The following is a 21,738-nucleotide window of genomic DNA, read 5'->3' as shown; positions in this document are numbered from 1 at the left end:
TAATAGATGTCTCACATACAGGAGAAAACATAGCTGAAAGAATTAGGGAAGTAATTAATGAATTTAATCTTGCTGATAAAATATTTGCTGTCACCCTAGATAATGCATCTGCTAATTCTAGGGCTATTGAAATATTGCAACCTTTATTTTGTGTGTATGCTCAATCTTTTCTACTCCATCAGCGTTGTGCATGTCATATAATTAATTTGATTGTTAAGACTGGCATGAAGAGGGTAGGTGACCACATCGATGCTGTTCGTCAAGCAATCGCGTGGTTAACTGCTTCTAACCCGCGGATTGCTGCATGGAAGAGGTTTTGCATTGCGGCCGGTGTGGAAGCTCGTAAGTTTGCCACCGATGCAGAGCATCGGTGGAATGCAACGTATTTAATGTTAAAAGTTGTTTTACCTTATAGTAGTTTACTTTCTGATTTTGTTCAGTCACGTGGTGGCCCAAGAAACAGTGACGGGTCTTCAGTACTGAACGAGCATGTTTGGGCAATTGTCCAAAAATTTTACCAATTTCTAGAAACTTTTTATGATTCTACTCTAACATTGTCACATGTTTATTATCCAACTGCTAATATAATTTTGCACAACCTTCTTGAAATTGCTACTTTATTTAAAGAATACGAAAATGATGACGTTCTAACTGAACCTGTCTTTCACATGAAACAAAAATATTTGAAATATTGGAAAAATATACCTATGTTGTATGCTCTTGCTTTTGTTTTAGATCCTAGGTGTAAATTAAGGGGATTGTCTGCTATTTTATCACTTGTTGGAGATACTATAGGTGTAGATTATAGTTCTTTTTATACTGAGGTTAGACGTAAATTATATGAGGTTTTTGGAAGATATGAAGTAAAGTTTCAGGAAGTTCGCCAGCGGAGACCCCCTCCTATCCCCACTACAGGTAAGAAGAAGATACAGTGGGGTAGGATTTGGGGTGGATCGTCTTCAAGTTCAATCCAAGGTGGTGGCAGTTCGTCGGCTACAAGTGGAGACGCCTCTTCGCATGTTGTGGCCGAAGAGTTGTCCGGTTATTTGGACAGCGACGCCATCCACCACGAAGCACAAGATTTCAACGTCCTCGGGTGGTGGAATGACCACAAGATAACATATCCTGTGCTTTCAAAACTAGCACGGGATGTGTTGACGGTGCCCGTGTCGACGGTGTCCTCCGAATCGGCCTTCAGTCTATGCGGCCGAATCATCGAAGACCGGAGGACGACTCTGCGCAGCGACCACGTCGAAATGCTACTAAGCGTTAAAGACTGGGAGCTTGCTCGACAACATGCCCAATACACTGCGGACAACCAAGAATTGGCCGCCCACTTCGAGCAACTCTACCTGGATCCAGACCAACCCCAGTAGAATTTTGTTAGAAGTAGTTCTGACCTTTGAGCTGTACTCTTTTCTTTGTCATGGTTTTCTCATTTTCCCCTATGAGTTTTTACATGACAAAGTTTTTAACGAGGCAGCACCGCAGCATGTATCATTGTATCCTGTAATGATATAAACATCAATAAAGGTCATTACTATTTTTAACAAATTCTTTTGCAATATTTTCGCAAGTGTGGATTTACCTTTAAATTATTTCATAATAATGAATCACAATCTATATTTTTAAATTTTTCAACACAACAAAAAAATACCATTTTTTCTTTTTTTTTAACATTAGCAAATCATTACTTTTTTAAAAAACTTTTATTTCCATTTTTTAAATACCATTTTTTCATTTTTTAACATTAGTAAATCATTACTTTTTTTTAAACATTTTATTTCCATTTTTAATTTTTTTTCCTTATACATTTCCTTTGCTTTTTTTTTTTTAAAAAAAAAACTGTGCACACGGGCCGCCGTGCCCCCGAACGGCCCGTGGGCCGCGGGCGTGCCGTGCCGGCACGGGCACGGCCCGGCCATCCACGGGCCGTGCTTGGGCCGGCGGCTCGGCACGTGGGCCGGCACGGCACGGCCCGTTTCATCAGCCGTGCCTAGCGGGCCGTGCCGAAACGGGCCGTGCCGGAACCGTGCCCGTGCCGGGCCGGGCCGTGCCGCCCGTTTGGCCACCTCTGCCTCCGCGGTGGAGGGGATGCAAGCCGTCGCCGCCTCTTCTCCTCTTTTAACTCTGCCTCGCCACCGCCTTCCCGCCTCTTCCCTTACGTGTGCTGCCGCCGCAATGTCGCCCTCCTCTAATCGTGAACAGAGTGCTTCCGCCACTGCCGCTCTTTCCAATCAGGTCGCCGCATCTGCAATAAAAAATCCATCCGCCTGGAGAAGAGGAACGTGAGCCGCCACCGGCCACCATCCTCATCTGCCAGTGAGGACGGTCACATCTTGGTAAGGATGGGGGCAAGGCACGGGCACGCGAATCCCCCCACGGCGCCCTCCACCTTTTTTTTTTCTCTGTGGCAGTGCGCTCCCTCCCCCTCGCATCAGTTCTTTTTCTGCGGCAAGATCTCATCGCATTTACAACAGGTAATTTTCCCCATCTAATTTTCTCTCTCATCTTGCTGGATTTCATTTTTTTGGTTCGATCCCCCTTTTTTTCTTGCAGCAGTGGTTCAAAGCAACCTATCTAATGGCAAAAGATCTGCTGGTACTCCATAGGTTGCTTGGATTTTATTTCTACCAGTTGCAGGTAAGATGCGCATATATGTTTCTGCTTTTGTTAGTTCAGGCATGGCCGTGTTCATATGATTGTTGTCCTAATCATTTGTATATTCATTACAATCAAATAGTTGGAGTTAGCACGTATGTCTTAATCCACTCAAGAAACTTCTGCCAACCCCGGTGAGTTTTCCCCAAATGGATCCCTTAAATTTTAAAGTTTGTAGTTGAGTGCATATATCCATCTACATTTTGCTCGCTGGAATGCTCTCCTTGATGTTTTGATATGGAGAAGAACAAGCTACTTAGCAGCCCATACGAATGTGCTGTTCTCCAAGAGGCATGTGTGGCTGTGCAAATGCAGCCTGCGACGGAGTGCCACAACAAGCTCTGCTAAACTGGTTTGCTTGGCCATCCATGCAATGGCAGCTTGGCGCAGCCAGGGATTGCTAGCAGCCCATGTATACGACGGAGTACTTCTCATGATAACAAGCTATATTATTATCTCACTACATCTTATTTCACTCCGCATGATTATTAAGAGTTTAGCTTCTATATATTAAAGGTTGCTTGCCTACATCAAACCTTTGATTCAAGGTAAAACCCATCAAGTTCTTCAATTATTGTTTACTGAGTGTAATGTGAATTATTATCTTTACTAATTTGCCTCTGCAGCCATGTTGTCAGATTTGAGCATACCTTAGATAGCTAAATCCTACCGTTTTTGAGAGCAATTCTTACCTGAATTAGCTCCGCGAACCAATTGTTCTTGCTACTATAAAATTTGCTCCATGTTAGATCTTCCTTTTGTCTTTGCAACCCAATTGTTCTCGCTGCTAGAACATTTGCTCTATGTTAGAGCAAACCATTTGTTTTTGCATGCCCAAATTACAAATGTGAAGCAAGTTGTGTTCAGTTTTTTCTTCTTGGTCATGCGGGAAAGTCTAGATGTGCTTCTTCATTCTCTGCTCGGTAGTCTATATAGATCGGTTTTACCTGTTTACACGAGTGCTTGCAGTACTAAGTTGAACCGTTCACATGGACTCCCCATGTTCTCCTCTTTGTATGGCGCACATATTCTGTCACCTATATAACTTATTCTCTAAACATACAAGTTATGTATTCAGCTGTAATAGCAATTATTCAGTTTTTTACTTTTTCGAGAGGAGTTTACGAAAATTGTTCTTGGATACTATAACATGCCAGGACTATTTTGCAGTTTCCACATAGAGGATTACACATTTAGTACCATGAATCTTGATCTAGAGATTATGAATAACCCAAAAGTTCTCTAGACCTCATGGGTCATGTCCTCCTAGGTCGTGCTTTCTATAAATTTGTTCAGTTCATGAACTGTATAGTACATCTTATTGCATAGAAAGTCTAACTTTAATCTTTACATCCAACTCTAGGAGATAAATTTACCATGTTTTTGAAAATATGTTAAAGTCCAGCAATATATCTAATTCATCATTAGTAAAACTTAAAACATATTATCTAATTTATTAGGAGTTATTGGATTAGGTTTTTCTTGCGTTGCATTGCAGGACCGATTAGCTGAGGAATAGTTTCATTTTCAGTATTGGATCATCAATAGTTTGGTAATATTTGATGAGCTAAATGTGGTTTTTTTGCTGCTCCTTAAGTTGCTACTGCAATAATTAGTACACTTCTATTCAGCTCATTCTTTGTGGTTTACATGCGAACTTTTTAGTTAACTCATTTTGCTTTATACTAACACATAGATCCTATCCAATCTTTATTATGATGTCTTATGTGGTCATTTTGACCTTCTATTGCGGACATTATCTTAGTTGACCAATTTTCATGGATTGCTTCTTTTTGTTGTAGGTGGTGTTCAAAATCAGCACATGGTTCATCTCTACCACTTGCAGTCTGATTCTACAGTATTTCCTAACCATAGCTACAAATACTTTTTTATGAAAAAAAATCCCATTTCAAATATACCTCAATATCTCAATTTACATATGACCAGTGTTAATGATCTGTTATATTGACTCTTAAGTCAATTTTGACACATCTTGAATTTAATTAACCCAAACAAATAGATTTATTTTTACCTTTATGCTTTGTCAGGAATTGGTGGGCATCTGGATTTCCAGATATTACAATGATATATCCGTGTTCTTCCACGAAGCAGGAGAAATCTACAGTATGTCTGAATTGTTAAGCTATGCAAGTATATGTACATGAAAGATGCAATTATCAATTTATTTAGTTTTTATATAAGGTGGTCATTTTATAGCCCAGTTCTTATATTGATGTATCATCTTTTAGGTTGCAGTAACATATAAAGGCCTGCTTGGCCATGAGTCATGTATGCATTTTGTACATTGGCAGTGAAAGATTTTGACTATGCACTGCTCTTTACACATTAAAGTGCAGGAGAATACTTATTATGCATTGTTGTATGTTAATACAATCATCATCGCACGCAGCGTAGCGCGTGTTTCTTTCTAGTTTTTCTGAACGCACAAAGAACTGTGATCACCGGGGACATGTCCATTTTGCCGAGAATAAAAATCACAAACCGCAGTATGACATGCATGTAATCAAACAAAAGATTAAGATTAGATGACTGTAATGCATACCGTTAAACGAAGGTACTGGCTTCAGATAATATTATATGCAGAATAACATGACATTGATGCAATCCTGCAAAGTAAGAAAGGAGGCTGATCAGGAAAACAAAATTGCAAATAATCGTAAAATATGCCTAAACAGATTAATCTGAGGAAGGGATCATGGAGAGTGACTTAATCGGATGAGCAGAGAAACAAATTCTAGTTCAGTCGTTGGGAGTGCATCTGGAGTTGTGGCTTGTGGATGAACACGCAAGATGATGTGAATCATAGGACACTGCAAGCTTTTGATGTCACTTGCGACCAGGCCTCCTATCAAATTAGGAGAATAAATGATGCGGGCTTATAGGTACATATAATTTCTTTATCTATTTATGACAAAAATAAAGTATATGCCAATTGCAGTGATGTGGTATGTTTCAATATATATTCATGGTGATATTTGTTATGCAAAAAAAAATGCAATCGCATATAGTCATTTTCCATGTAATACTTTTAATTGCTTATTTTGATATTATGAATTATTTAAGGTTTTCGAAAATTCTTACCAAAGTCATACTGTCGAGGCGTAAACCTCTCTAGCGGGAGATCGTGGTATCCCCCTTTGTGAGTTCGGCCGGGGGAAAGAGCTCGCCTCTAGAAATCACGTATCCGCCCTGAAGGCTGCTAGGCAGCGTGTACGCGACAAGATTATATAGGTTCGGGCCGCTATGAAGCGTAATACCCTACTCCTGTGCGTGGGATTTAGGTTGAGAGTTACAAAGGTTCCTAAACTCCGGAGAGCGTTCTCGCTTCTTTTCTCCTAGAGCTCAGTTTTTTGAGAGTCATCCTCTTTCTCGGTGGGCGAGGTCCTCCTTTTATAGCTCAAGGGGATACCACATGTACCGCCTCTACCTACTCTTTTACCGGATGGTGACCCACCCTACCATGATCGGATATCGACCCGTGCCTTCGCCTGGAAGCTAAGCCACAGCTCGTCCTTGAGTAGGGCCCAGCGCCGTCTCTCGCCTGACACAGGGGACAGTCCTATCATTCCCTCATTAATGGGTGAAGACTTGTGGTGGCCGCTCTCTCGTGGAGAGAGCTCCAAATGACCCTCCGATGGAACGGGTCATACCTACCTCTACTCCGCCGGAGACAGATGCGACGTGGTGGCACGGCCGTCCGTCCAGTCAGACGTGACCGGCGACAGGCCGGTCACAGACCGGTCATTCCTGACCGACGCACGCCAGTCGGGCACGCCGCACGTCTGCCCCTACCGCATTGAATGCGGCAAGGGTCAGTTGGGGCGCTGTGCGCATTAAAGGTGGTTCAGCCTGGGCCCCCTCCCCGCTTGCTCCCCCCGCCAGATGGCAGCTGGGCGAGGGCCTCGGGGCAAAGCGGCACGAGGGCCCGAGGGGCATGACGTGGCACCCCGAGGCCCCCCGGCCACTCCTGCGATTCGCGGGGTGTGGGGGTAGGGCCAGGCTGTAGGGTCACGCGACAGGATGGAAAGGTAAATTCCCCTCACTTCGCATACCCCGGGCCCATATCTCTGACACATACATATTTTTTGACAAAAAAAAACAATGTTGTTTATTTCTTAAAACATGGATAAATGAAAGTTTGGTAATAAATGTCCACATGCGCACCGTGGGCCCATTAAGAGAAGTAGAAATTACGCTACATCGCATAAAATTATAATAAAGCAAAAGAATATATATATTAGTGCATTTCAAAATTAAAGGTCGTCTTACCTGGAAGAAACATAAAATGGCAAACATAGAAATTATTCCCAATGATAAAACAAAAGCGATTTTTTGGAAATTTTTGTGAGCAATGTGGATAATCAGATTTATAATGGGGAAAAAGGTGGAACTGATATGTCAGATCTAATATATAGCTCTTTGAGGTTTTCTTTATATCCCAGTTTGATAAATACCTAAGGTTTTTTAAAGATGATCATCATAAAACAAAACAAAGTGTCTCTTTATTTATTCGTGCATAGAGTAAATATGCATCATGTAATAATCAGCACGCATGTATACAACCAGCTAGGATTAATTTATATTGTTCAACCTATGCAAGCGAATTACTAGCTTTCTGTTGGACACAAAGTGACAGAACATCTTGATCGATTAGGATTAATTTCAGAATGTTAAATGCTTTGGTGTCTTTGGTCTTTGACGCCTTTTGATAAGGGGTTGATCAAACTGAGATGGAGTAAAAATTGTTTAGGCCTTATTTGCTTAATTCCAATGAAAAAGGGATTGAAGGGGATTAATTTCACCCTTAAAATTGCCATAAAGGAGTTGCCCCTTTATATTCTCCAGGAGCCAAGTAATTTAACTCATTAATTTTTCTCTAGACACTTCACCTGTACGCTGGTTGTCTAGTGCTCTAAAGCTCTAGTAGTATATGTGACCTGTAGCCTACAGGCTGTAGGTGCACTGGCTCTAGCACATTGGATGGAAACTGCTAGAGACCCTCATGAGAACACATGGCAGATTTCGGGATGGGGTCTAGCTGAAAATATATGTTGCCACGTGGCCCAATAAAATACAAGATAGCATACCCAAAATTCGGTATTTGAGATATCAGTATTTTCAGTCGTTACAGGCTTCTCAGCTACCATGGTTTAATTTACAGAAGAGAAGTTGAGGGGCCTCCAATTGTTAGGCGAGGAGAATTTATGGATTAATTAGTACTAACTGCAAGCAGTTACAGGCTTCTCGTCTAGTATCGGTTAGTAGAGGGGGTTCACATCATCTGCCTTTGAGTCCAAAGGCAAAGTTTGCCGTTACAGCCATCCACACCCTTCATTCTGTGATCAACCATTACATGGTTTAGACCCCTTCCGTGATTAACTAGTACCTGCTATTTAGTGATAGAATTTACTCTCCAAAAAGAATATCAAGAAAAAAAAGATAAAAACTATATTTTGAAACCATTTGGTATCTGTTCATTCAAGGAAATAATTTCATTGTACAAGACTATATTTCGTTGATTTGTAAAAATAAAAGTAATAGACAGCTAATCCTCAGAAAAGGCTACATGGGAAAAAAGTTTGCATCTTCTATAAATGTTGATTTGACATGGTGTTTTGACATGGTGTGAGTAAACGTAGATTTCTTTTTAGCAATATTAATCAATTAATTATCTTTTAAATTGGTCCAGCATAATTGATTTTATCAACTAATTGGCTGTTAATCATCCTTAAATTGAGGAAAAAAACATGCAATCGTTGAATAGGAAATGGATGTGCTGGATGGCAGCAACGGCAAACTTTGCCTTTGGCCTCAAAGGCAGGGGATGCGAACCCAACTTGAAGCAAGTGTGCATCTAATGAAATATTTACTGTGATCTCCATTGTTATATTTTATTTGCTCTATGCCTGGGTCTGATGAAGTTGGTAAATAATTATTCTTTGGGATTGCAGTGAGTCTCTAATAAGAACTAATGTTTTGTTTAGTACAAGTTGTTGATTTTTGGGGAATGTTTCATTTCTATTTTTTTTCTTGTGGTTGTTTCGTGTATAATGTCAAGCTTGTATGATTTGTATTAGTCCCATGGGCTGTTTAAGGCGTAGTACACTATAAGATTAAACTGCTTGTTTGCATTTGATCCTGTGTCTAGGTCACCGTAAAAGACCTCGTATTACATTATAACTTCTGAATCTGCTAAGGGCTAGGCATATTACACTATAACTTCTAAATTGCTAAGGGCTCGGCACATACAAATGGAACAAAAGAGCACGAAACAAACTCCAGCCAAATCAATAACCAGCATAAAAAACACAAAAGATTCGAACCGATCGAACAATGTAGATCCGAAAACCAGTTCACGATGATAAGCGGTCCATGGTTCAAGATGTTTTACCTGTTTTTTTTTATCCTGGCGGGATCAGATATTGGATGGGATCGGACGATACATAGAGATCGACTGATAATTATTTTTTTTTCAGGCAACTGACTAATAGTCACTCCCAAAATTATACTTATATTTTGCTTTGTCGAGAAAAATTTCCAGGGTTTCTTTAATTTAGGGGAGGCCTGAAAAAAATGATGCATGCATATATTAATATATTGAAAATAAATATGGGTCAAATATGTAATTTTTCTGTAATTCTTTATCACCAAAACATAGCCAATATGGGTTGACTTAAACCGTTGATTTAATTGAAAAACAATGGTTCAAGTGTATAATAAACTCGGCTGTGATGGTGATGGGCTTCGCGAGGAGGACATGAAGATTTGAGGATTTTGTAACAGAGGGCGCCAAGGATGTCAAGGCGGGGCCGCGGGGCAGGGTTCGGCGGCGCGGGCGGCCGCGCGGACGACGGCGTTCGGTTATGGCGCAGGCGGCAAACCGGTTCAGCGGCTCGGGCGGCGACGTCCGGCGGCGTGGCCATGCAGGCGACAGGGTTTGGCCGCGGGGGCGGCGGGGTCTTGGTGGTGCAGGCAACCGTCCGGCGACGATGTATGTGGCTGAATGGGGCGACGTCCTGCTGAGATTTTTTTTTCCTCCTACTACTCAACGTTGCAATGGTTAATGGATTAATTTAGATATGGTGGGTTGATGGATTAAGGGGGCTGATGATTTTGCTCATTGAAGTATTTGTTCAGATCTGGTTTATGAGTGTCAATTTTGATGTCTTTTGATATGTTGTATTTATCTATATCCCTCATCTATGTATGGACATGATTTGGATAATATTTGTCCTCTACCAGTGTAGGAATCAAACTTAAATTTATATCTGCATCATGACATTGAATATATTAAGATGTGCTTTATTATCCAAAAATTAAACATATGATACAATACATTTACAACCAGAGAAAAAAAGAAACTTACAATGCATATGTTCCTTCTTACATAGTGTAAATGCAAATAAGTGTGAACCAAGGGGGTATTCTCACCATTTCATCCAATAGGTGAGTGTAAGAGCTCATCCTTCCTACCAAATAGAAAAATGGATCACCATATCCACATCTTATCCTTCCATCCAAACAAAAATTTAGCTTATCCCACTCATCCAACCAAACAAAAAATTGGATGGCCATATCCCTGAAAAAATGGATAGCCATATCCCATCCCTGCTTGACCACAAACCAAACACACCCTTAGTGGAGCGAGGATGGAGGGCATCGGGGTAAGCGATGCACATGCGAGGGCAGCAAGGTGTGGACAGGTGGATTGAATCAACATGTGGACATCGTATAGTTGCATGCAAGGCAAGGAACCGTAGTACTGTAACACGTACATCTTTCTGGGTGAAGTAATTGATTGAACCACTGTTGGTTGTGGATTGCGAAAACTTAGAAATTAATATGGTATATGATGCAATAGTCAGCTATAGCTAGGAACATGATGTTTAACATTGATTTGGAAACCCTCCTTCCCTTCAGGATTCAGACTCAATTCAACCAGTAGTTGCTTAGTTGCTAGGTCCTTGTGGTACGCCTCTATCACCTTCTCCATCCATCTCGGGGTGCTAACACTTGGATTTATTCATCATCCATCCTCTCCTTGATAGAGCATATTCTGCTACGTTATCACACCCTTTTTTCTACTTGATTTGATACTATAGACCTATTTAGACCCATCAACTTCACAAAACCTCTTTTAATTCAGTCTTACTTGCTCATTTGTTCACTCGGATGTGTTAGACTTTTGTGGTCAGACTGGATTAAAAATTCATTATGGTGCAAGTATGATTTCCACTTTTCCACAGCAAGTAAGATTGCCATACAATACACTCTTTCTCATTAGTTGACAATGCTTGTGCTTTCTTCCCTAAAGCTTTGTTGATGAAAGTTATGGGATGGCGTGATTGCATCAAGGCAACCCCAATCCTCTTGTCACGTGCATCAGTTTCAGCCACAAAAGTCTTGAAAAGTTTGGCAAGGACACTACAGGAGCTTTCAACAAATGTTGTTTAACCTCCTCAAAAGCTTCTTTGTCAGGAACCTACCCTTGCCTGATGATATATAGGGGAGCGACAAGCTGGAGTGGGAGCATCAGACTTCTACAGAAAAGATAGGTCGTATTCGTAAATGTAATCCTAAAGTGTATGGGCTGGAATGGGCCAAATGAGCACCTTCCCGACCCACAAGGAGTAATGTGAGCGAGAGAGAGAGAGAGAGAGAGAGAGACTGGAATGTAATACTATAACTACTCTATTTCCTTTCCAATCGAACAAGAAAGAAAAGAACGGTAGCGAAGGCGGCGGCGGTACTCCTATCGGATTCGGTGAACTATCTACTGTTCTTGCATGTTCTTGAGTGATTGGGTGTTGGGTTGCTAACAATTTGGTATCAGAGTCTCGCTGAAAAAAATTTCCCCTCATTTTGTTGTAATTCCTAGGAGAGGTGGGAATTGATTGCTTCGATGATCTGATCCCGCAAAAGCTTTGGCTCCCTCAACTGGCTAAGCGAGATCGAACGCCAGGTTTCATCACGGTGGAGTACGACAAGCCAAGGTACGTGACCAAGATGGCGGCCAAAGTCATCGATCAGGATGGCAAGCTAGATCTACTCTTGAAGAAGATGGAGGATTCCGATCGCAAGTGGGAAGAGAGCGAGAAGCGCAGGGAGCAGTCGGAGGAGAAGAGCCGAATTGAGTTCATGGCTCTCAAGGTGGTGGTGGAATCTCATTTTACAGTCGTGGAGAAACGCGTGGATGAACTCCAAGGTTCGGTGGTGGAATTGCAAGACAAGGTCGAGAAGCTGCAGATTGTGGTTCAGCAGGCTTCCCGTGAGCCATTTTCTGCTCCTACGTCTCCTACAGGTGCTATTTCCCACCTTACCTTCTCCTGAATTGGATCACACATGTCACGCCCGGAAATTCACTAGTAATTTCCGAACTAATTTGTGCATAAAAATCCTCATCCAGGAATCAGCCAAGGTACACAAATTGACAATTTAATATACAAATCCATCATAAAAATAACCGTACATACTTACAAAAGAAAAGAAAACAGCAGCGGAATAACGGTCTAGCGATGGCTTCAGCTCCACTCCTACAGGCAGCTCAACTGGGGTATAAGCCAAACGTCTTCTCCTTCTGGATCCTTTTTGAGGTTTGATGATTATTGTAAGAATGAGCATATGACATACTCAACAAGCCACACAGCAAATATGCAAGTGCACAAGGATACCAAAGGATGGCATAATATAGGCTCATTTGCAAAAGCAGCATTTAGCAAAGATTTAAAAGAAGTAAAACAGTAGAGTAATTAATCAGAAATTTTAATCAACACTGAACAGCACACCCATGCTGCACAGGCCCAACCATCCTGAACAACCATACCCGGCTGTACAGACCTAACTCCAAACCAGGAGCTACACAAATTATTACCGGTTATAGCATCAATAATTATTGTGAGAGGTGTGAGACTAATCACGAAAAACATTGCTCAACTCGCCCATAACGGCGGGCATGGCTATTCGAATAGTTTTACTCTGGCCAGAGGTGTACCACTGTACCCACAAGACACAGCCTCAACATCATGTCTACCATGCGTCGCGATACTGGAAAGTACCCGAATAGAGGCTATGACAATACCCCCTGCACAACACAACTCACCACAGTGCACCATTTCTGGATCATAATCACCCCCTCTATAAATATAACCAGAGGCATGGACTCCCCAGCGACCTCCACGGACTTCTCACCGCTTCTCAGTCTGGTGCCCCGCAATGAATCATGCTATACAAAAGGTAAAGCCATTGCACATGCTGGCTTGTGGTTGGCACGGTTAATGTCTCACAACAGTAGTTCGCGAACCAGTCCTTAATTGTAATGAGCACGACCTTCACAACCATGTGCTCACAACCCACCATTGACAAATTTTAATTGGCAATAATTAATTAACCAATCACGATTGACCATCCTGAGCTACCATTAAATATAACCATAAGTGATAGTGTAACATTAGTTATCCCAATCATGTGCTAATGTTTCTAAGCATGGCTAAGCAATTATATATATATAGCATTTAGCTGAACCCAAACTAATATATAAGGTTCTAGCTAATAGGAAAATAAAGTCATCTTCGGCCATTAATTAATTGGGAAAGGCTCACCACCCGATGACATTCGAAAATAATGCATAAGTTGAAATCAAACAATAGCTTTAAACGGGTTCAACATGCTCAAAGGGTTGTTTGGGATCTGTGTGACTTGCCTTGAGCTTCCGCAAACACTTCCGAACCTTCCTCAACGAAAATACTCTCCTCCGGAACGTCGGTAACTAAAACAAAAGAACAAAATCAACAAAACAGTACAAAAACAAGCAAAAACAGTACATGTGGATATTTTTAACATGTAGATTTTGATTTTAGATGAATTTAGCAACTTGAACCACTCGAATCCGAGTTACGATGATTTAGTTATGAATTTCCGAAGTTTAATCGATTTTCATCTAATAGAGAAAACTAAGAAAAAGGGATTAATGACGTCATCGCTGACATCATCAATGTCGACTCGACATCAGCGACGACCTCGCCGGCGCTAGAAGACTCGACTGGACTTTTGGAGGGTACCTACGCGTAGAGGAGAACAACGCGATCTCACCGGTACTAACCAATGCGACGAACGACGACGGATGACGACCGGCGACGAGCTTGTGCGGCGGCGGCGGCTCTCCGGTGACCGGTGGCGACGGCGAAGGGGCGGCCGAGCTTCCCCTCTTCCACGCGCACCCGACGGCGACGTGAGGAGGCGGCGGCGGCGGCTAATACGACGGCGCGAGGCGGCTGTTCGCCGGCCGGCGACGGCGGCGGTTTGGGTGGCGCGGCGGCGGCACTACGGGGCACGAGAGAGCTCGGGAGATGGGGCAAACGAAAGAGGACGACTAGGGGATGCTATTTATAGGCTTGGATTGAAGAGATCGGACTCCAACCGAGAGGAATCGAAGCCGGAAAATCCGAGGGTTAGTTGGAGAGATAAACTCGAAAACGAATTCTATTCCGTGTTGATTTCTTCGGGATAAAGTCCGATTCTTGGGGGAAAGGATAGAGGAGGATAAGAGGAATATTTCCCCTCAACTAATTTTGCAAACGGAGCACGGGATGCGGCGGATTTGGTGGAGGAAGCGGCGCTGTACACGGGCACGGCAGGGAGGAGATCGACCGGCTGGAGGTTAGGGGCGACACTGTAGCAGACTTCCTGCCGGGCTTCATTTCCTCGGCCCGATTGAAGGAGGATAGCAAATTAGACTTGCGCAGAGAAGAGGGGAGGCGCTGGATCGGGCTAAGGGAGAGAGAGGTGGGCCAGATTAAGCCCAAAGCTAAGGAAAGGATTTTAATTACTTTTCCAATTAAATTAATCACTAAAATGACCTTTGAATTGTTAAAAATACTTCCAATGCTCAAATAATTTCAAGAAAAATCATGAAAATACTTGGACACTCAAAGTACTTAAAAAGTATATAATCAGACCATTTAATGATTAATTTAATATGTGGGTAATTACTGAAATGTTCTTTGTATGATTAAAATTAGGAATTGAGCTCCGAAAAATCCGAGAAAATTCCAGAGAGTATAATTAACCATGGAGAATTTAATAAAAATTAAATCCATCCATGCTTTATATTTAGGAAATTTTATTTCCCACATTTAACTTCACTTGTAAATTAATGAACATTTAATACAAATTCTAAATATAATTTATTAAATAATTTATAAATCCTAAAACGAAAATCAGGATGTGACAATACACCTGTAGATGCAGTCGATTCTGCTATGATTTTGGGGTTAGGAGGTAGTGTACCATCCATGACTTGTTCACAATTTGATGGCAACAGTCCTCAGTTGTGGAAAAACAACTTTGAAGAATATTTTGAGGTGTATGGGGTTCATCCTAAGAATTGGGTCAGAGTTGCTGGGTTAAATTTTTTTTGGGAATGTAGCATTCTGGCGTCAGTCTATGGGGTCCAAATTTGTGGGTGTTAGCTGGTAGGAATTTGCTGATCAGGTGTGCCTGAGATTCACTAAGGACAAACAAGAAACTTTGATTCGACAGTGGATTCACATTTTGCAGGACTCTAGTATGTCAGAATATGTTGAAAAGTTTGATAGTATTATGCACCAATTGCTGGCTTATAATGGTTCCCTTCCTCTTAATTACTTTGTGACCAGGTCAATAGTTCTATTACAGAAACCTCAGGACCTAGATGCAGCTTGCTCTTGTGGGAGGAAATCTTGGAAGGATCTAAACCAATCAATCATAGGAAATATGATACTCCTATAGTTCTCAGACAACACTACTATAAGTCTTCTCTCCAGTAAGTCCTGTGGTTAAAGGTATTCATTCTCCTGTGTTGGATGATAAGAGGGCTTGACTTTTCTAAATCAAGAGATGACAGATTGTCTGCCCTGAAAGCTTATAGAAGAGCAAAAGGATTGTGTTACTTGTGGTGAACGTTGGGGTAGAGATAATAAGTTTGCTACTTCAGTGCAATTGCATGTGGTCCAGGAACTCTTGGATATACTACACCCAGATGTTGATTTTGTGGAAGCAGAGTTGGAAGAACTAGATGAGGGAAATTTGATGGCTATATCTCAACAAGCTGTTAGTGGGACCGAATCAGCTACTTCTTTTAGGTTGAGAGGTTGGGTTCAGGGCACTAAAGTTCTTATGCCGGTGAATTCTAGGAGTTCTCATTCATTTATTGACAGCAGTTTGGCACATAGATTTTTTGGGAGTTCAATCCTTATCCAAGGTATAATCAGTTAAGATTGCTGATGGGGGACTACTACTATGTTCTCAGTTTATTCCTCATTGTGACTGGTGGGTTCAAGGCCAAGGATTTAAAACCGATTTCAAACATTTGCCCTTAGGAGCTTATGATGACATTTTGGGTATGGATTGGTTGGTTACTTTGGGTACAATGAATATTGATTGGGCTGCTAAATGGATGGAATATCAACATAGAAAATATTTGATGAAGCTTCAAAGCATCTAGTCTCACGCTATACATTGTACCTCTATCACAGATGAGCAGCTACATGGCATGCTTAATTTGGGATCCATCATGCATGTCATCCAACTTTGTGAATTATCTACTGATCAGCTTCAGTCAGTTTCTCCTGATATTCGACAACTCTTACAAGACTTTCAGCAGGTTTTTGCAGCACCTCATGGACTACCACCCAAAAGAGCTTGTGACCATAAAATTCTCCTATTGCCCAATTCTAAACCTGTGTGTCTGAGGCCTTACAGGCATAACCTTGCACAGAAGGATGAGATAGAGAGACAAGTTTCTAAAATGCTCTCTTGAGGAGTGATTCAACCTAGTACCAGTGCTTACTCTTCTCCAGCTCTGTTAGTTAAGAAGACGGATGGCACCTGGAGAGTTTGCGATTTCTACTAAAGGGAAGTTTCCTATGCCTGTCATTGATGAACTATTGGATGAGTTGGTTGGATCAAAAGTTTTTCTCTAAACTAGATCTTAGGGTTGGTTACCATCAAATCAGGTTGATGGAGGGTGAGGAACACAAGACTGCTTTTCAAACCCATTCTGGTCACTATGAATACAGGGTCATGTCTTTTGGGTTAACAGGTGCACCAACAACATTTCAAAATGCTATGATTAACACCTTAGCCCCTGTACTAAAAAAATTGGTTTGGTCTTCTTTGGTGACATTTTAATTTACAATTTAGATATGCAATCTCATTTGTCTCATCTCCGGGTGAAGTTCCAGTCAAAAAAAATGGAGAGTGAAGTTTAGTAAGTGTTCTTTTGCCCAAGATCAGTTGGCTTATTTGGGGGCATATTTTAGTGGTCAAGGGGTCACTACTGATAACTAAGATTGAGGAAGTTGTCAATTGGAAAGTGCCTACATCTGTCAAGAAACTTAGGAGATTTCTTGGATTGGCTGGGTATTATAGAAAATTTGTTAAGAATTTTGGTTTAATCAGCAAACCTTTAACCCATTTGTTGAGGAAGGATGTTTCTTTTGTATGGTCTCCTGCAACTGATCAAGCATTTCAGGCTCTCAAGTTAGCTCTGGTGACAGTTCCTGTGCTAGCATTGCTAGATTATTCTAAGACATTCACTATTGCGACTGATGGCAGTGATGCAGGGATTGGTGCTGTGCTTTGTCAGCAAGGTCATCCTATTGTTCATGTCAACAAGGCTTTAGGTGTGAAATCTAGAGGTTTATCAACTTATGAAAAGGAGTACTTAGCTATTCTTCTAGATGTGGATCACTGGAGGTCTTATTTACAACACGCTGAATTCATAATCCTTACTGATCATCACAGTTTGATGCATCTTAGTGAGCAGAGGTTACACACCCCCTAGCAGCACAAAGCATTCACCAAGTTGTTGGATTTACAATTTAAAATCTGTTACATGAAAGGAGCATCCAATGTTGCTGCTGATGCTCTTTCCAGTAAATATGCACATGAGCCTGGTGAGTTGTGTTGTCGAAACGACAACAGCTTACGTCGAAAGACGTGGTCACTCAACAGTAGTTGGAAAAGAAGTAAAGTGTATAAAATTGAGAATTTTTCTTGGGATCCCCCTATTACAAGGCCCTATGGGACTATTTATAGCCCCCATTACAGGTTCTTACTACTAGGGTTTTGGTTATACAGGGGAATTTATATGGTTGCCCTTATGAAAGGGACATTTACATGGGTACATAATGTAATTGAGGTTCATGAGCCCCTGATGGGCCGCCAGGCGATCGTCGGCGCAATAGCCCCTTGGCTTGAAGGGCCGGAATGGCTTCTTCGGTCCTCGCAGGGGCGAACTTGCATCCTTCAGCATATACTCTTCGCCCTGCATCCTTCACCCAAGAGGCCTCTAGCCCGACAAGGTACCTGCGCGATTCCCCACCTCTCGCCGTCCTTGTTCCATAGCCTTCGCCATGAGGGGGCTTCGCCCTGACTAACCTTCACGCCACGGGCTTGAATCCCCACTGATCGCGTGGTTTCGGCAGGTTTGGTCGAAGGGCCTCATGCCATACCGCCAACAAGCCCCTCACGGGCAAGGGTGAGATAGGAGCTTCAGCCGAGACCGTGCAAACCATGTGGTATGGTATGTGGTGCCCTGTCACACCATGAAGTCCTCCTCCTGAGTCTAAAATTGAATTAATAAGAGACCCTAAGAAAATACCGGTGCAAAGCAAGAGTAAACCCTATTAAATCAATGCAAATAATAATCGGATTTGGCATGTGGAATTTTTCTTGAGTTCTACATGTCGAAATTCACTAACAGGATTTTTAGTGGAATTTTCAGAGCTCTCGAAATAATTTTAACCTTTTAAAATCGAGCTTGCAATATTTTAAATCCCAGGGAATTCTTTTCTTCCTTTTCTTTTTCTTTTTTTCCTTTCCCCTCCTTTTCCTCTTCTTGGGCCATCGGCCCAGTCCACCCCGCCGCGCGCGCCCTCCTCCTTGTGGGCCGGCCCAAGCCGCCCCTCCCTCTCTCCCCGGGAGGCTGACAGGTGGGCCCCACCTGTCGGACCAGTCCCCTTCCTCCAGCCGGCGCCGCCGGGCCCGCAACCGCCGCCGCGCTCACGCCTCCGCCTCCTCCGGGCCACGTCGGCCACGCCCGCGCGTGCGCCGCATCTCCCGCGCCCACTCCCCTCTCTCTCCCGCCCGCGCCCGCGCCCGAGATAGCCGGGATTCGATTTTCAAATCCCGCCTCTCTCTCCTCCCCCACTCCCCACGTTGGCCGGCGAAATCCCGCCCCTACCGGCCACGTCCAGGGCTCCCCTCCCCTATTTAGGCTTCCCCGTCGCCTCCTCTCGCTTTTTCCCCATCTCGCCGAACTCCCTCGTGCTCCCCATCGCTCCCGCGCCGTGCAACCACCCGCCGCCGCCGTTTCCGCTACTCCGGCCGCCGCTAGCCGCCGCTAGGGTCGCCGCCGCGCCGCGCCGTCACCGCCGTCGGGTTCGCGAGGCTAAGCTCCACCCCGGCCGCCCCTTCCCCGTCGAGTTTCGTCGCCGGAATTCGCATCCCCTCGCGCTCCGGTGAGTTCAACCCCTACCGCCGCCTTCGGCCATGAATGCCGGTCGCCGTGGTTCATCTCCCTCTCTCTAATCTCTCTCTCTTCCTTCCTTAGGACACCCCGAAACCCGTCCGCCGGTTGCCGTCGTCCTCCCGTGGCTTGCCGTCGCTGTTCGCCGTCGTTTTCCTCCGCGCCGGCCACCCTCGGTGAGGTTTCCTCTCCCATCCATTCCCCTCCCTCTCCTTCCTAGCCGCCGCTTAGTGCCGCCGCCTTCGCGTCGCCTTTGCGCCGTCGCCTCCGCCGCCGGATGCCGTCGCCGGCAACGCGTTTGCGCGCGCACGCCGTCGTCATCGCCGCGGCCGGTAGGCCGGCCTTGAGCCAAGCCGAGCCGGGTCGTCGCCGCCCGTCCGATCGACCCCGAGGGCGATCTGGGCCGTCGGTCCCGTGGACCGGCGGTGGACCACCCGCGTGGTCCCGGTCCGCGGTGAACCGCCCTCCCCCTTGAGTCGCTGACCGGTGGGCCCCGCGTGCCGGCGCCCTTTTCCCCCCTCTCCCGAGCCGCTGACCGGTGGGCCCCGCATGTCGGCGCCGCGCCCCCTTGATGACGTCAGCCCTGGGATTTATTGCGCAATAAATGATTTAAGGTTTTTCTTTTATAGTAATAAACACAATGAATCTTCTAAAATTCATAACTAATTCATCCGAGCTCCGTTTAAGCCCATTCAAGTCTCAGTAAATCAAGAAAAATGTGTAGAATCCATTAAAAATGGTTTTGTTCCCTGTTTCAGTAGTCTTATAGCCTGTTTGCAATGTTTGCCTTGTATGTCGCTAGATTCCGGTTCCTCCGACGCTCCGGTGTACTTCGAAATAGTCGCCGAGGTTCCTCCAGCAGCAGAGCAAGGCAAGTCATGCCTGTCACTTGAACATGTTGATCCTATATTGCAAATGCTCTATTGTTTTTCTTCAAATACTGCATTGTTTTATAATGTTAGTATGGGATGTTTACCTACTGTTACAGCCATGCTATTTTGATACCATGCTCCTTTGTTAGCTTGGGTTATAACATGAATACGCTTTGGACTAGGAATTGCTTAGTCATGCTTAGTTCAACTAGTACACAATGGGGAAAATCCTATTAATGTTTAGACTGTAGGTTCTAATGGTAATGTTGGAGTAGTGACACCGCTTCGGTGTTGGTTAATTAAAATAAATCACATGGTGGGCTGTGGGTGCATGGTTTTGTTGGTCGCACCCATGGCAGTTAAGGACCGGTTCGCGGGATGCCCTGGAAGAACTTATCATACTTACCACAAGCCAGCGTGGGCAACGGCTGGGCTTGTAGTGTAGCTTTTCTCTAGCCGACGCATCCAGGCGAGGGTGGGCGTGATGGAGTTTGGATGGGCCCTGCGACGGCCTATGCGGCTTCCGGATTCACCTAGGCACGAGAGGGGACTGCCCGCTGCCTTGCGAGGAGTGGGGGTGAAACCTGAGGTGTGGTGTGCTTGGTTAGAGGGGGTTATGCGAAGGGTCCTGTCACGGCCTCTTTCCGGTATGTCGTGGTGGCATGTCGGCGCACGGAAACGTGTCGTGGGGCTGTGTCTTGTGGGTACAGTTGTACACCTCTGATCAGAGTAAAACTGTTCGAATAGCCGAGCCCGCGGTTATGGGCGGTCAACCAGATTCACCGTGATTAGTCTCACCCTAGTGTAATCTTTTGAATTTGGATAGTTTAGGTGGTTGGTCGGGCCTGTTGCAACGTGGAATAGCATTGGACAGTGGATAGTTAATATTAATTAATTATTACAACTGTTTAAATCTTTCAACTTCTGTTTATAAATGCTCGCTTTATGCAAATGAACCACTCTAGCTCTTCTTTGATAATTGCCTGCATCATACCCCTATTCCGGTATGACTTGCTGAGTACAGTGGGTAGTACTCAGTCTTGCTCTATTTTTCCCAACCCCAGAGTATGAGTTTGTGTCAGATGGAGGTTTCTCTGAGGAGTAGGCTTCGTCCGTGCCGTCGAGCATGCCTGTGGAGTGGTGTTCCCGCTGCAGTTCTAGTCAAGGCTTAGCTCCTGTTGTCTTTCTTTCTTTCCGCTGCATTTATGTAAGACTTTTGTGATGTTTGCAAGACGTGGATCTGAATGTCGATATTGTCGTTTGTGTACCCCGGCCGGTCCTGGATGGGGATTTTAATGTACATTCTGCTTGGAATTCTATTCGGGAATTTCTGGGCGTGACAAGTTGGTATCAGAGCCGACCTTGACCGTAGGACAAGCCAAATGGAAAAACCTAAGAGCCCTCTAAATCCTTTTCATTGCATATGTTCTTTGCAATTGGATTTGTTCCGGGAAAATTGGGATCTGTTCTTGTGGTTCAAGGGGAAAAATCTTGGTCGCTCGTTTAAGTGAGATTTGTCAAAACAAGTCAGTCCAGGGTTTTAGTAAAACTATTGAGATTTATTCGTCAGTCAGTTGGGATTTGATGGGTGAAATGCATTAGGTCCTAGCTCAGGAACATGGGTTGCAAGGTATTTATGCTCTTACTGTTATTATTAGTATGTATCTAATTTCCCCA

The 21,738-nt window shown here is 43.8% G+C and overlaps 2 long non-coding RNA genes across 4 annotated transcripts; one reads left to right on the top strand and one right to left on the bottom strand.

Annotated features, from left to right (window-relative positions):
* Window positions 1–2,302: 2,302 nt before the first annotated feature.
* On the top strand, window positions 2,303–5,025 carry LOC9269170 (uncharacterized). Of its 3 annotated transcripts, none has more exons than XR_010736877.1 (5): window positions 2,303–2,480; window positions 2,563–2,643; window positions 2,744–2,795; window positions 4,464–4,519; window positions 4,710–5,025. It is a non-coding gene; the product is annotated as an uncharacterized lncRNA (long non-coding RNA). The 3 variants fall into 3 exon arrangements; XR_010736876.1 differs by having other exon boundaries at window positions 2,339–2,480; window positions 2,560–2,643; XR_010736879.1 differs by having other exon boundaries at window positions 2,339–2,480; window positions 2,560–2,643; window positions 4,464–4,486; window positions 4,710–4,858.
* Window positions 5,026–12,101: 7,076 nt separating this feature from the next.
* On the bottom strand, window positions 12,102–14,376 carry LOC136353654 (uncharacterized). The gene is made up of 3 exons (XR_010737031.1): window positions 13,781–14,376; window positions 13,382–13,447; window positions 12,102–12,266 (listed from the first exon to the last, which is right to left on the bottom strand). It is a non-coding gene; the product is annotated as an uncharacterized lncRNA (long non-coding RNA).
* Between the last annotated feature and the right edge of the window lie 7,362 nt (window positions 14,377–21,738).

The sequence above is a fragment of the Oryza sativa genome, chromosome 10 (assembly GCF_034140825.1).
Source record: "Oryza sativa Japonica Group chromosome 10, ASM3414082v1".
Lineage (NCBI taxonomy): Eukaryota > Viridiplantae > Streptophyta > Magnoliopsida > Poales > Poaceae > Oryza > Oryza sativa.
Note: the sequence above shows the minus strand (reverse complement) of the source record. Positions and strands in the feature narration are given on the sequence as shown.